The following is a 6,000-nucleotide window of genomic DNA, read 5'->3' on the forward strand; positions in this document are numbered from 1 at the left end:
GGCACCATAGTTCAGACACGAACGGATGTACGCTCTGTAGAAACGTAACAAGCATGTTCGGTCTGCGCCCCATTTTGTACCGATAATGGCTCTCATTAAGTTTAAACGTTTTAGGCACTTGCTCTTGAGTGCTTTAAGATGCGAAATTCACGTTAGTTTCTTGTCAAAAATTATTCCAAGAAACCTTGCTTCGTCGGTAACGGTTAAGGTAATTTATTCAGAGTGAGTTTGGGATCGGGGACGTATCTTAACCTAGAGAAACATATGCACTGGGTTTTGGTCACAGAACATGAGAAACCAGTGCACCTGCTCCACTCCTCAAGACGGTTGATGGCAAGCTAAAGGCAGCGCTCAGCTGCAAGGAGACGTCCCGCCGCTACGTTAGCGGCAAAGTCGTCTACAAACAGCGAACACCGGACAGGTTGCTGGATGCAAGAGGTTATATATTGTTAATGACTACAGAAAACAAAGTGCAGCTAAGGACACTACCTTGAGGAATACCATTCTCCAAAGCTGTTGGGTGGGAGAGTATATTTCTCAACCTCACTTGAATTGAGCGGTTATCCATAAAATTCTGGATGAAAGCTAGTATGTTACCGCCTATTTCCCACGAGGAAAGCGAATTAACTATTCCCCTACGCCATACAGTGTCGTAAACTTTTTTAAGACCGAAGAAAACAGCGATCACCATCTTACTTTCAACAAAAGCATCCAAAATATATGACTCAAGTGAGACCAAGTGGTCTATTGCAGAATGACCCTGTCGGAAACCGCATTGCTGGTGCGCAAGACAGCGGTTGTACTCAAGAACCCACATCAGATTCACTATTCTCTCCATCATTTTGCAGAGACAACTATTTAGGGAAATAGGACGATACATTGCCGCCGATAGTTTATCCTGGCCAGGTTTATACAAAGCAATGACGTGAGCTTTGCTCCAGGAAGCAGGGAAGCGCCGTTGTGAAAATATGTTATTGTAAAGCAACAGTAGATTACTTGTTTCCTTAGGAAGATTTTTCAGCATGGCATAATGGATATCGTCGGGTCCTGTAGCCGAGTTTGAAGAGGATGCGAGTGCAGTCTGGAGTTCAACCATCGAAAAAGGGAGATTAAGAGGACTGATATGATTTCTATCCAGATCCACCGGTGTAGCCTCTTCCGCAGTCTGTATAGTCTTAAAATGGTCTGTATAGGAGCTGGTCATCGACACCTCTGCTAAGGCGGAGGAAAGGATGTTAGCCATCTCGGGTTGGTCTGTAGTTGCAAGACCTAGGTGCTTAAGACCAAGAATATGGCTGGTCGGAGGTCGGCCACATACAAAACGAAGTTTCCTCCATATCTCGCTCGATGGGGTTGTCCTAGATATGTAGCTAATATAATTTAGCCATGATTTTTTTCTTGTTATCTTAAAAACTTGGCGAGCCTTTGCTCTCTTTTTTCTAAAATCATTCAGGTTTTCGGTAGTAGGAATTGCATTAAATTTCCTCAAAGCTCTCTTGCGGTCTTTAAGGACGGCCGAGCAATGAGTATTCCACCAAGGAACAAAAGGGCGTTTCGGCTCTGACGAAGATAGGCATACACGATTTAGCTGTATTTATAATATAACTTGTTATATTTTTTATTTGCTTTGTCAATGTCAATTGGTATATCAGAGTCACATATAGATAAAAAAAGATTTTAATCCCTCCCAGTCAGCCTTGGTTAGAATCCATCTTGGTCGTCTTGATGACGATGTTTGGGCACGTGTATCACCGGAGCGTGATCGCTTCCTTAGAAGTCAGGGAGGACCTCCCAAACAAACCTATGTGCCACAGCAGGAGTGGAAATGGATAGGTCGATGGCGGACCAAGACACTGAACGTGGACACAAGTAAGTTGGGGAGCCATTGTTCAAGATAGTCAGGTTAAAACTGTCTAGGATTCTAACCAGGGAGTTTCATCTAGTGTTAGACCCGGTAGACCCACAAGATGGATGGTGGGCATTAAAATCAACCACAACCATAAAAGGAGTAGCCAAAGAATTGAGGTCTTCAAACTCTTCTGTGTCAAACTCGGCAGGTGCTGGAGGAAAATAAACACAGCATATAGTATGATGAATAGGGATGGAGATAATTACACTTATAGCCTGAAGGTCGGGTTGAAGAGCACATTCTGCAGCGGGGAGCACATCTCCACAGCCGTGACCACGTGGGATAGCATCACGGCGAAAAGTTTCGTATCCAGGAAAGGAGAAACCACTCGTGGGGTTAAGCTTAGTCTCCTGAATACAAATGACATGGGGTCTATGCTCTACTGTTAGTAGTTTTAGATCTTCAAGGTGACTTCGTAAACCATTTGTATTCCATTGTATTATAGACATTATAATTTTTATTTAAATATATGATTTTTACTTTTAATAAATATATATTTATTTTATTTCAATTTAATTTTGGGATAATTCTATATTGGTTTAACTCATTGTGATTTTGTTTTTTTAGTTTCCCTTGATTTTGGCGGGTCCTAAATTCGGGTTGCAGGCGAGGGTCCTCCATTTCTCCATCGATAATGGAAATCTGAGAGGACTGGGAAGAGGGTGGTGAGTGGGCCTTAGTTCTAAGGTCCGTTATATTTTTAATGTTTGGCTGCAGTTTTTGGGTAAGAGCATTCCTTTCATTAGCTGTTAGGTTTGATTTGCTATCTGTGCCGTTTTTCTGTTTGAAAAAGGAAGCAGCTTTTGGTTCTTTGTTTTAGTCTGTTTCTTTAGGTTTTGTAGAAGCAGTGGCGATCACAGCGTAGGTGGAAGCCGATTTACTGGGAGCAACTGGAATGGAGGGTGTACTTGCCAAGGGGGCGGATGACGAACTCAGTTGCTTGACTAGTGCAACAACTTGTTCTGTTAAAGCCTTCACCATGACTTCAAGGACTGAGCAAGAAGAACATTGAGATGATTTTACTGGGATAGAGACTGCCTTGGAATAAGAAATGTTATTTTTAGGAGTTTGAGATTGTCTCCTTTTAAACTCCTTCCGTGCCTCTGCAAATGAAATTTTCTCTAGTGTAACTATTTTCAAGATTTCTTTTTCTTCTACGTATACTTTGCAGTTTTTTGAGCTGGAAGAATACAGTTCACACAATGCTCCTCATCACCAGAGTTGTTGGTTCCATAAATAGGTTTACCAGTGCATCGTGTTGAGCAGAGTGTGCCGATTAACCGGGAGCGGGCATGCCCTCGGGTGTCCCCCAAACCGTAGCTTGATAGATAACCCTACCTCAGATCCCCGAGGCCCGGTTTTCATCGTTTATTAAGTCGGGAATACGCGCACCACTTGGGCTCGCACGTGGCAACAGGGGCTCCGACACCCCTGCCTACTAAACACTTCCTTATCAGGGACTGAAGTGGCTGGCTTCTGAACCAGTACATGACTTACGCCTCGGCAGAGACAAACTCACATCAGCTCTCATCGACGCTAGATAGGGCATCTAGTGCCGGCTTAAGCACGCCCAAAGAGCCATGTACTGGAACGGTCGAACGGAGCGGGTACTAACAAGACCCTGGAGGGGGATTAGGTAGGAATTAGGGAAATGGTTAGGTGGGAGTGAGCAGTTTATCGTCATATCCAGGACAAGAAAAACTTGGAAGATAAAATTCAAAGAAAGGCCCAAAGGGTCTGGGAGCATTCTAAGAAATATATGGTGGCTTTGGTTTCCCTGTTCAGACGGCATGAAGGCTACACAGAACAAGTGAAATTAGCACGAATGTACCCAAACGTCAGACCCAAATACATGTCTTATGTGAGGAAAAGAAATTTTTCAGATCTGGGAAAATTGCAATGCCTGGCGAAAACTATAAGACTTTGTTGAGAGAAAGTAAAGCTTTCCTCTTGATATTATGCAGGTACTGTTTCCTGAAAACTGCTTATCATACAAAGAAAACCAGAGAAAATACTTTTGATACGGCCATATTAGGCATTTGGCGGAATCTAACCAGTAATGACAATATAGTACTATCCCAAAGGAGCGGACTGATAAAATGAGATCAGATAGCAGAAAGTAGAGTAGTATACCTGAGCAGTACAAGAGAGTACCCCTTCACCAAACTGGCGAAGAACCAGTTCAATCTGCTGGAATTGTGGCCTTAAATGGCGCCTTTAGACAAATTGCGAGGAATCCACATTTATTGTAAAACGCTAGATACGACAACCAACAAATGTGTTTAGTTCAGGAAATAGTAAACTTTGGAACAAAGGAAAAGCCAGAGCCTTGTGAGGAGACAAACTACCAACGAGCCCCACTTTGTCTGTATCTTAATACAGACTTGTGTCAGGATTCCTAACCAGTGATTAGGAGTAGGTAACAGCTAGTTAGATAATAATTTTGTCTTTGCAATCTGCACTACACAACTAATCATGTACTCTAGCCTACATTTAATATTGAAGAGTAAACTAATGTTTCTGCCGTTTTAGCAAACTTTAGCTGAAAGTTTCAATAGCCGTTTACGTAAGTTAAATTTGAATTATGTTTTGTAATATTTTAATTATTTTTTCAAATTCTAAATAATATTTTAATATTCAGAGAAACTTTTCATAAAAACATTCTCGGATGGAGAGGGCGGTGTTCCTACGTGGTGACTACGAGTGACAACAAACCAACATAGCACAGAACTGCTCAGCATCTCACTCACTATCATGATAACTGGTCGACAGGTTAGGTACCCAATACAGGTACTTTTACGATACTGACACTTTTCACGTTTACCGCTGTTTCTGATACAAAGTACTCAAACTTGTTTAGCAGTAACAGTAACTGTAACGTGAGTTCTCTGTAATGCATGATTTTAAATCAGTATGAGTAGGCTACATTTTTTCCTCGCTTACTGAAGTTACGGGGCACAGGTAGAGGCTACAAGAAAGAGTAAGAACTAACCTTACTTTTGTAGTTCCTGTGCGATGAGAAAATTAAAATATTTAGAGTTTTGGACAAAATTGAATTATTATTTGTGCAGTGCCATTTATTTGGTACATTAAAAGATACCATTAGGCAATCGATTGTTTTAAAATTAAATGCTAGTGGTAGGGAGGCAGGTCCCGTTCGTCTACCCCGTCTGCGCTCCTGCTTTTAATTACACAATTACAATAAGTAATTTCTGAAACCGAAGACCTATCAGTACCAGGTTCATAGGTCGTAGAACTGTTTTATTCTCTTGTCTCACCTCTTCTGCTCTTAACATCTCGCTTTTACAGACCAGAATATTTTCATGTTGCCATAAAATACGTGTGTAAGGTCAGGATATTGACTACCGTACATATAAATCTAGATACAATCGATTCGGTTTTTTCTTGTATTTATTTTTTTACTTCATTTATTATTTCCGGCATTTTTGTGAAGACTTACTCTCTTTTCGATTAATTCACGGTGAATGGAACAATTCACAATATGAACAGTCAGACTGCTGATGTAACCTTTTCTTCATTTTATATTTACTATAATAAAATTAACTAAGGTTTATTAGTACAATTTAATTGCTTATTTTAATTCATATATTTGTCTGCATAGTAATGTTTTCAGTTTGATGTTGTAGTTTGTACTAGCAATCTGAGGAAAATGATTTAATTTAATTTCTTATTAGATTTTTATTTTTTAGTTATCATTTTAACTAATGATAAATCTTACATAAGCAGAGTTTTAAATGCCTTTATCTACCATACAATACACTTATATTAAAATAAATTTAACATTCACAAAAGTTGAAAATGCAAGCAAATCTGGAGGATCAGTTGTTTAAAATGTGATAAGTTAGAATTTGATTTAGAATTTTGTTTTATAATTCCTGAGAAAAAGGTTGTCAAAAACTTTTGATTTATATTCTTGTTCTTTCTCAAAACTTCAAGATTTTTCGAGAAATATAGTTAGGTAACTTTATTACATTTGTTCGCACATTTCCTTGATCACATTCTATTAAGTTTTGACCGTTTACTTGATTATTTTGATTGAAGTGCTTCATTTGTTGCTAGCAGTAAGTGTG

The sequence above is a fragment of the Homalodisca vitripennis genome, chromosome 4 (genome assembly GCF_021130785.1).
Source record: "Homalodisca vitripennis isolate AUS2020 chromosome 4, UT_GWSS_2.1, whole genome shotgun sequence".
In the NCBI taxonomy this organism is placed as follows: Eukaryota; Metazoa; Arthropoda; class Insecta; order Hemiptera; family Cicadellidae; genus Homalodisca; species Homalodisca vitripennis.